The sequence below is a fragment of the Dunckerocampus dactyliophorus genome, chromosome 1, assembly GCF_027744805.1.
Source record: "Dunckerocampus dactyliophorus isolate RoL2022-P2 chromosome 1, RoL_Ddac_1.1, whole genome shotgun sequence".
Taxonomy (NCBI): domain Eukaryota; kingdom Metazoa; phylum Chordata; class Actinopteri; order Syngnathiformes; family Syngnathidae; genus Dunckerocampus; species Dunckerocampus dactyliophorus.
Window position 1 is genome coordinate 14366336 of NC_072819.1, and position 10169 is coordinate 14376504.

Consider the following 10169-nt stretch of genomic DNA (forward strand, 5'->3'; position numbering starts at 1 on the left):
ACATCCAGCACCGTAGAAGATACCAGGAATGGAACAGATTAATTCAGACAGAAATCAGCAGGTTCTTGAAGCACCAGCCACACATTTTCACTCCTCTGGAGTGGAACAACTGAAGTGACCCAAGTCCAAATTGGAAACCAAGCCCCCACGAATCTTGAAGGAAATGGAGTTCTGATTTGGGAAGAGATCCAATTTCTCCTTAGGGTGTTGCACATGAGAGACCCACTGATGCAAGGATGCCAAGCCAGGAAGAGCGTGTCAGTACCTACTAGGGTAAGCTAGGAGAATTTTAAGGTTGGTAAAAAGCTGGCGTGACCTCCCTGGGTTCAAGAACCAGGAGGTCAATTCTGTCCAATTTGTCTTATTGGAGAGAATCTTTTTATAAAATAAGCGTCACATGACTGTATGACAATTCTTAAGATGATTATGATGCTAAAAGTGCATGTCTTTAAAATAACTGATACAAACCATCCATCCATCCATCTTCTACTGCTTACTGGGTCGCGGGGGCAGCAGCCTAAGCAGGGAGGTCCAGGCTCTAATACAAACCATGATGGCAAATTGACTTGTTTGATACCTACAGTATGTGATATAACTATGACAAGCATTATATGATGGGTGGTTGTACAAAGTCAACAACTAGTAAATGTAGTGGACAACGAAATGTACTACTTGAATATCATTGTAAAGACTATTCAAATGTACTTGTCACAGCTACAGTATTTCAATGATTGTAAGAGATCATTGATATGTAACAACTATTGGTGTTCCTAAGTTACAACTGTGTTTAGTCTTGAGGAGTAATTTGATGCTATTCCTCTTTAATTCAAGGTGATCAACCTAACCTGTCCTTGTGTAAATAGTTGTTGTGAAGTAAAACTCAGGGAAATCTACTGGAGCTGAGTTGATAAAGCATCCTCTGCGATCTTCTGGGCCTTTTCAAGTGCAGACTTGTGTAAGTCCAAAAGAACTTGACACCAATTAACCTAACATGTATATTTTTGGAATGTGGGAGGAAACCGGAGTACCCGGAGAAAACCCACGCACACACATGCAAACTCCACACAGAGGTGCCCAAACGGAGATAATTACCATGGCAATTAATTGTCATGTAAGTGCAACAAAAACTTATCATACAAATCACCATTAATTGTAAAGCTCGAAAACAGCCAAACATTAGGTAAAACTGGCAGTAACAGTCAAAGAAAATGCAAACAAAGAAAATACATACAGTATCTGCTTTGAAGTTTGGGATTTAGTCCACTGTCAAATGGTTCCAGTTCCAGTCTCCCGATATACAGTAAACCTCTTAAACATGTCAAATATCACAACAATAATAACAAACATAATAATGATAACGGTAGCGTCAGTCAAATCAGCAGGTGGAATTGTTTTTTTTGTCGGGGTAGAGTTAATAAGCATGCATAATGAATTTGTTCCGTCTCCTCATGTGCGTCCTCGAGTGGCTGTAAGGTTGAGTGTCAGCTCTTGTAGCTGTTGAATCAGCAAAGTGAGCTCTGCCGTTGAGGCTTCTTTCTCCCTCACGGCTTCCGTCAGCCTCCAGAGTGCACTGCCCTGTTGTACTGATAAAGACATCATTTTGAATGTTACAATATGCTGTGATAATACAGATGCCAGTCTATATAAAGAAGGTGTTTGCTGACCCAGGAAGTAGAAAATGAGCAAAAGGGTGATGAGGAGCAGGGTGATGACAGCACATGCCATGGCGTACGCTCGTGATGAGCTGGGAGTCAACATGTCCTGAAGACGACTCTGCCATTTGCCGCCTCCTCCGCCCACACTGGTCATGTGATGCACAGGTGGGTTTCCATTCACGGAAGGTGTATAAGTTGGGCGGGGTGGCCTCGATCCTGGAATCATACATAGTGTGTGTACTACGAGCATGTTATTATGTATACACTTTATACCATTACATCCTTAGAACTAAGCATGCAGCACTAAATGTGCTACTAGTTTGTGTGTGTACCCTTGTGTTTATGCTAACTCTGTGTGTGTGTGTGTGTGTACCCTCATAACTGCACAATCAGCTTATAGGTGCAAATGTATACCCCTGTGTTTGTGGGCACAGTGTATGTGTGCTCTCAGATTTGGCTTTGTGTACCTGTGTGTTTATGCAACCAGTTTATAAGTGTGTAAAGCAGGGGTCACCAACGTTTTTCCTTGTGAGAGCTACTTTTATAAAATGAAAATGGCCAAGAGCTACTCATTTTTGTAACATTTATTTTCAGAGCTTATTTTAAACCCAAACAAAGCGAATATGCTTGTTTTACCAGAACATTAACAAAATGCTGGTGTCCACAACTCACATTTTGTATTTCAGAATGCATTTCTTTCTACTGTTTTTTCATTATTAACTGAAAACCTGAACGAAAAGCAGGCTTGTGGGCACCTCATGTGGTCGTGGGGGCCTACCTGGTGCCCACAGGCACCACGTTGGTGACCCCTGGTGTATAGTATACCATTGTGCTGGTGTTACCAGCTTATACATAAGTGTATGTAAACAATGTACACAATGTAGTTAAGTGTGTGTGCACCTCTCTAACTGTGCTACCAGCATACATGTGCGTGCTACTATATTTGTGGTCACAGTGTGTGTGTATGTGGGTACGTACCCTTAAACTGTGATATCATATGGGTATGTGCCCCTGTGTGAGCATATAGTTAGTGTATGTGTGAATGTGCTCCAAGCACTGTATGTGTGTAAACGAGGGATGCTCCGATTGATTGGATACTGATCAATATCCATAAAAAAACATGTGATTGGCCTATGCTGATAAACACCAAATCCTACATGTCTGCTGTGTGATGTAGGGATGTCAACAAAAGGATGCATCTTGTATTGAACTTGACACAGGCTGCACCAATCGATGCCAGCGTGTTTGATCATTCCCTTACCAAACCTACTGCAGTTCAACTATTCTTGATTTTTTGTTTACACTTTTTGCCTAGCTGTCACTGGCTGTACTTTGCATTGGCGGAAGCTAGTAATTATCCAGCTACTAATTCTCCGCCTTGCTTCTGGCTTGCCACACGGTGGTCTAGTGGTTAGCATGTTGGCCACACAGTCACAGTCAGGAGATCAGGAAGACCTGGGTTCAAATCTCCATTGGGCATCTCTGTGTGGAGTTGGAGTTTCGTGCGTGCGTGGGTTTTCTCCTGGTACTACAGTTCCTCCTACATTCCAAAAACATGCATGTTAGGTTAATTGGTAACTCTAAATTGTCCATAGGTATGAATGTGAGTGTGAATGGTTGGTTGTCTATATGTGCCCTGCGATTAGCTGGCGACCAGTCCAGGGTGTACCCCGCCTGTCGCCCGAAGTCAGCTGGGATAGGCTCCAGCATACCAGCGACCCTAATGACGATAAGTGGCATAGAAGATGAATGGCTTCTGGTCTTCGGACTGCATGGGACTTTTTACTACAATGACATTTTGTTTTTTAAACAAACAAGCAACGCAGTTAGCTCAGAGCTCGTTTTTGTCCCACGGGGAAGCCACAAGTGGATATCACGTTCATGGAGTACGTACTAACTTTTTCAAGTGTCACTGAACTACTTTACTATTTTGTTGTCATTATAAAAATTGTGTCTTGCCCTCTTGACCAACTATTTGTGTATGGTCACATAGTGTGTCCAGCCTTATGATGGCGATACTATCACAGGGGTCTCCTATCTCACCAGCTGATTTTAAGTTGTTCACGAAGGGTCCAAGAATATTTGCGTCACCTCTTAGTAGTAACTGTTCAGTTCAGACTGCAAGCCTTTTCCATAAGAGAGGCCAAAAGACAGTACAGACAGAAGCTGGAGGGCTACTATTCCACTTCAGACCCTCGGCGCATGTGGGCGGGGCTCCAGCACATCACAGACTATCGACAGCGGAGTAGCGTAGCCACGTCCAGCCATACCACACTTCCTGATGAGCTGAATGAGTTCTACGCCCGCTTTGACACCCAAACTCCTGATGAGCAGAGAGGGTGGCTGAACCTGGGGAGCACACAGGACTCACCTCTCATGGTGACATCAGCTGATGTGCGCAGGATTCTGAACAAAACAAACCCACGAAAAGCAGCAGGCCCAGACAACATCTCAGGCCGTGCACTTCGGGTTTGCTCATCAGAGCTAGCTGATGTGCTTGCTGACATATTTAACCTGTCGCATGCACAAGCATCGGTACCGACCTGCTTTAAATCCACCACCCTGGTGCCCGTACCCAAGAAGAGCAACGTGACCTGCTTAAATGACTATCGCCCTATAGCACTCACTCCTATTGTTATGAAGTGCTTTGAAAGGATAGTCATGACCCACATCAAAAAGAGCATCCCGGCGGCAACTGTGGACTCTCTACAGTTTGCATATTACCGAAACCGGTCCACGGATAATGCAGTCAACACTGCCATCCACACAGCCCTTTCGCACCTACAGGGCCAGGACACATATGTCAGAATGATATTTATAGACTATAGCTCTGCATTTAACACAGTCAGTCCCCACAAACTCACAAATAAGCTCCTCACACTTGGCCTGTCACCCTCCCTCTGTAACTGGGTGTTTACCTTTCTAACAGGCAGGCCCCAGTCAGTCAGAGTCCACAATCGCACATCCAGCTCAAGAATTGTGAGCACTGGGACCTCACAGGGTTGTGTGCTGAGTCCGTTCCCCTACACCCTCTTCACCTACAATTGCGTGGCCTCCCAGGGGTCCCACTGGGTCCGCCTCGTATGTCGTCCCGGCCGTCCCCCTATTTAGTTCACATGCTTGTTCCTGGCTATTGGTGAAGCATTATAGTATTTTATGCGTTTTCCACTGCTCTTTGTTTGATCCTTGTCGCTGCATAGCAGCTTTAATAATAAAAGAGACATTTCTACCTGCACTTAGTCCTGCTCTCTGCGTCCTCAGGGTCGCCACACAACTACTCAAAGCCAGAACGTGACACATGTGATCGGTATCGGTATCAGACAATCTCACTCATGGATGATCAGTATCAGAATCGGCAGCATAAAACCCTGATCGGAGTATCCCTAGTGTAAACCCGTAGCGTACATATGCCGTCGTGCATGTTTCTGTGCTACCAGCATATGTGCGTGTACCTTTGCTGATAGGACATTTGTGTCTTTGATATCTGCATATGTTAATGTACCCTTGTGTCTGTTCTCAACGTGTGTTTGCACCTGTACAACTGTACATAGCATACTGTATGTGTATGTACCCTTGTACTGTATCTGTATACATTGTATCTGTTTCCAGCATACAGTGTGGGTGTGTGTGTGTGTGTGTGTACCGTTGAGATTTTTTATGGCAGCATGTATGCACTATTGTGATATTCAGTGATGTTTATTGTGCTTGCAGTGTGTACTGTATGTGCCTGTATGAATGTTTTCACCAGTGGCGGCTGCTGGTCATTCAAGCAAATTTTTTTCTGGCCGACATCATAAATGTGTTTATTTATATGCAAATTATAGTATTTGCCACGATGTGCAGCTTTCTGGCAGATGAAGCTGCTGCACTAGGCTACTGTGTGACTGGGTGTGAGGGTGAGTGATCGTGATGGGGGGAGAAGCTCCGCAGCTGCCGCTTCTCATTGGGGAAAGAAACAGCAGAGTAACAGAAGAGAGTCGCCAAACACAACGCTAACAAAGAAGAAGTCGCTGGGGATCGGTATAGTGTCCGGATCAGTTCAGAACAACAGAATGAAAAACTCTGAAAATGCGCCAGTGGAGGTTTATACTTCGAGATTGCTGATTCGCTCAAATCACTGTCAATCAAAAAGGGATTCCGCCACAGACAGATCATCCAATCATTATGCAGAAGCCGAGCGTCCGGGCCAGCCCACTGGCCCATAGACCCCATAGACGCTGAGTGTCTGATGAGCAGGACAAAGCCCAGCAAGACCGTCCAGTTTTGCGCAGTGGAACAACCCACTCTACGCTTCCCTATCGACGTCAGTAAATGCTCAGCGTCTGACTGTGTAAAAGCGCTGTGGCGCTGCAGGGATAAATGAGAAGGAAGCCGTGTCAGTTACCTGTGATAAGTAGCTGATTCTGAACAAAAGATGAAGGTATTCTAGCGCATATGTAGTCAATGAAATGAACACACAGCAGTACATATTTCACCACTTTTTTTGTGGACATTTTTGGGGAAGCTGAGCTTAGAGCAATCACCACTGGTTTTCATCTAAAGTGTACCTATCAATATGACTGTTTGCACTACGTGTGTACCTTTATGAATAGGATTGCTCTTGTGTGTGTACCCGTATAACTTTGCATTGTACTGCATTTGTACCCACTGTGACCCACACTTAGTAGTTTTGTGACTACTGTTTCTACCCTTATGTGTGTGTGTGTGTACCCTTATGGTTGTGGTCAGGGTGTGTCCGGTGAAGGTCGTTGATGGAGTCCACAGAATGGAGCTCAATCTCAGTTAGGTCTTTGTCGCTCACCCTGTAGGTCTGCGGTGTGGTCTGCGAAGGTGGTCTCGACATGTCGCCTCCTCAAATTTAAAAACACACAATTTGGAAGACTGACCCGACTGACTAAAATCAATCAGGATATCATTGTTTTAACTTCTTTTTACACCTATTTTACAGTTAAGAATATTAAAATGTAAATTAAAACATTGATGGCACAGATTAAAAAAAAAATGTGATGGCCACAGCTTGACTCTGGAACACATTATTTCTATTTACAGTGGTGCCTTGGTTAGCATCATTAATCCATTCCAGAAGGTCCGACTCAACCCCAAACTGGCTCTAACCAAGGTAAATTTCCCATAGAAAATAATGTAAATCCAATGAATCCGTTCCAGACACCCAAAAATTGACAGAGGTCTGTTAAAGACTTTTTAACATGCACAGTTTTACATTCAAAAACAATACCAACAACCAGAAAGGGGAGGAATGGAGGAGTTTGCAGGCACGTTTGTCTGCACTTGCAGCCTCGCCATGCCTAACGGCGCTGTGCATGTTCTTTTTTAAAATTTGTACATTGTTTCCTATGGGAGAGCGCTACAATCCAGGTTCATCATCACAGCATATCATGTCAATCCTTTCATACCATGCAAATTAAATTTCCCACAGAAGCACCTCCAGACATCTACTTACCTTTATTCACAATAAAGAAAAGTACTGTAGATGTTCTTCCTGTTCTCGTGTGTCAGTCATGAGCACGTGATAGACAGAACATTCAATCCCTTAGTCCAGTGTGTCATTTAATTAAATTCAAACCAGTCCTAAAGAAAGAGACAATGCTTTGTCCTCAACAGTACGCGTCAGCGTCCAACTGCAGAGGACGTTCGGATATGATCCCTTCCCGAAGTCTTTGTGACCAGGTTCACTTGTAGGATCAAGTCAGCTGCCAGAGAGAAAGAGAGGCCTGTCCCGAGCCAAGTGTCCTAAAATAGCAGGAGAGACATGGTGGTATTATTAGGTAGACAGTCTAGTGGGGTGGGACGCATACACACACTCCATAAAGTCAATTCAAAGTGCAGTAAAGTTGGATAAGTACAAAAAATATCTATCCCACGTCCTCAAAGTCTACACTGGCATCAAGGGCGAAGTCAGACTGAAAAATGAACCAAAAAGTGAACCAAGATCAAAGAAAGTGTGTTTTAGTTGGTGTTCATACAGTATTAGTGCAAGTTTATTTCATTTACCAGGAAAAATGGCTGCCAAAATGGTCACCTAAAGGTGCCATCTTGGAGGGCTTAAAGGGGTCAAAACAACCTCATAATACTCTTTTTCCCAAACATGAACAAGTGTCTTTTAGCTTCCATGGTCCAACACTCGCTTTGCTGTTTAAATAACCTTTACACCACAGACATTGAGTCATCGTAAAACACATATGAATATCTGTTTACCCCTTGAATCATCATGGCACCGCTCATTTGTGAAGCAGGAAATAGCCTTCTAGCTGACAAATGCATGAATAAGCAATGAGCATGGTACTATAATGTCCGTATCCTCCTGACGACCAGTAGTTCAAATTTGTCCTCTGTAGAGGACATTTGTAAACCTAAATATCTCCCACCCAGTGCATCCAATCGCATTAACTCCTTTCGTGCTCTATAGAGGACATTCAGAGCTTTCTAATGATACCAAATTTGTAGGGGTGGGGCTTTGTTACCTTGACTTACCTGTAGAAGAAAATGGCTTCCCTCAGGGCAAGCACTTTTTATGGGAAGAGGAAAAGTAAGTGTTGAATACTTTTTATCAAACACATTTTGTCTTGAAATGCTGTTGGCATTTTATTTATAAGACTCTTATGAACACGTTAAAGTGTTGTTTGAGTTATTTTAAGTGTATTTGAGCCTAGTATTAAAGTGTTTAAAAAATGTCCTCTGTAGTGGACATTTGAAGTTATTTCGTCCATTTTGCTCTTTTTTTCCCAAATGACAAGAAAGGGAGTCATTCTCAGAAGCACAGGGAATTTTACTGCGGATTGTTGATGGAAACTCAGACATTGAGTTATCTGATGAAGATGATCAAGATCCACTGGCAGAAGTAGAGGAAGATGATGTACACAAATCAGCGTGAAGTACTTGTGTCTGGAGCAACGTTAAATACCACACCTGAAGAACTGAAGACATTCTTTGGGAATTCTATTTACATGGGCTGTCTAGGATATCCAAACATTCAAATGTATTGGGCCTCAGAGTTCTAGAGTAAAAATTGTGGTGGAATCCATGACCAGAAATTGGTTTTACAAATTGAGAAACTCCATCAAGCTTGTCAATGACCTTGATGTTTCAGATGAAGAAAAAACAAGTGATCTCTTGTGGAGAATCAGGCCCCTCTTGAGCAAAGTAAGGCAAGGATGTCTGAGTCTGCCAAGAACAGGAAAATTGTGCATTGACGAGCAAATGGTTCCTTTTACTGGTCGATGCCCAGTGCGCCAGTATGTACCGGGCAAACCAAACCCAACTGGACTGAAGGTATTTGTCTTGGCTGCACCAACTGGTCTAGTTTTGGATTTTGTGGTCTACCAAGGCAAGACAACTTTCACAGCTACAGGAGGAAAGGGCATCGGGGATGGGATCGTGGATGAAACACATGCATCAAGGTGTCGCCAATCTGGCTGCAACAGTAAAACATATGTTATGTGCTCCAAGTGCAAGATTTTCCTTTGTGTTTCCAAGAAAGCTTTTTGAAGTATCATACCAAATAAGCATAATAGAAGCAAAAGTGAAAAAAAAGAAAAGAGATGATGGACAGTTATGTTTATGTTGAACACTTTTGTGTTCACTTTGTGAACACTTTTTGATATTTTTGTTGGACTAACTGTTTCACAATGAAGTTCCGTTTCCCCTGTATTGGGTTCCGATGTCCACTGTAGAAGACACATCATAGCTTAAAAACAAAAATAAAAATTTCAAAAATTTCTTTTGCAGTATTCCAATTACTTCACATAGATTGGGGAATTTCAAAATAAATGTGATTGGACAACATTTTTTTTCCTGGTAGTCAGGAGGATATTGACCATATTTTGATTACCCAAAACCAGGACACTGCCCTAGTGGTTAGCATGTTGGTGAGACAATCTCCTGACTATGTGGCCAACAAGCTCCGAATCTCTGTTGGGCATCTCTGTGTGGAGTTTGCATGTTCTCCCTGTGCGTGTGTGGGTTTTCTCCGGGTACTCCGGTTTCCTCCCACTTTCCAAAATCATGCATGTTAGGTTAACTGGCGACTCTAAATTGTCCATAGGTATGAATGTGAGTGTGAATGGTTGTTTGTCTATATGTGCCCTGCTATAATTGGCGAGCAGTGCAGGGTGTACACCGCCTCTCAGCCGAAATCAGCTGGCATGGGTTCCAGCATACCCCCACGACCCTAGTGAGGATAAGCGGCACAGAAGATGGATGGGTGGATGGAAAACCAGGACACTCAAGTGATACTGAATGCCTCCTCTGTACTGATATGAAAGTTTTGGAATGCAAACAATATTTTCAGGAAAAATGTGCCCTCTAAAATCACAAAAACTCGGGAATTTGAACCGCCGTTGTGCATGACTTACCCAATTTTGCGAGACTTCAACTCGGCAACTTCAACTCCGAGGATTAACTCTGTGCATATGTTTTGCTTTTTCTTTGGCTTTTTATGGCTTTTTGGCAACACTAATAAAACATGCCCTAATGCCGGTCAATTTAATGGCCCAA

The 10169-nt window shown here is 43.2% G+C and overlaps 1 long non-coding RNA gene across 1 annotated transcript; it reads right to left on the reverse strand.

The window, feature by feature from the left end:
• Positions 1–1725: 1725 nt before the first annotated feature.
• LOC129167831 (uncharacterized) lies at positions 1726–7260 on the reverse strand. Its single transcript, XR_008566208.1, has 3 exons — positions 7117–7260; positions 6366–6506; positions 1726–1871 (listed from the first exon to the last, which is right to left on the reverse strand). It is a non-coding gene; the product is annotated as an uncharacterized LOC129167831 (long non-coding RNA).
• Between the last annotated feature and the right edge of the window lie 2909 nt (positions 7261–10169).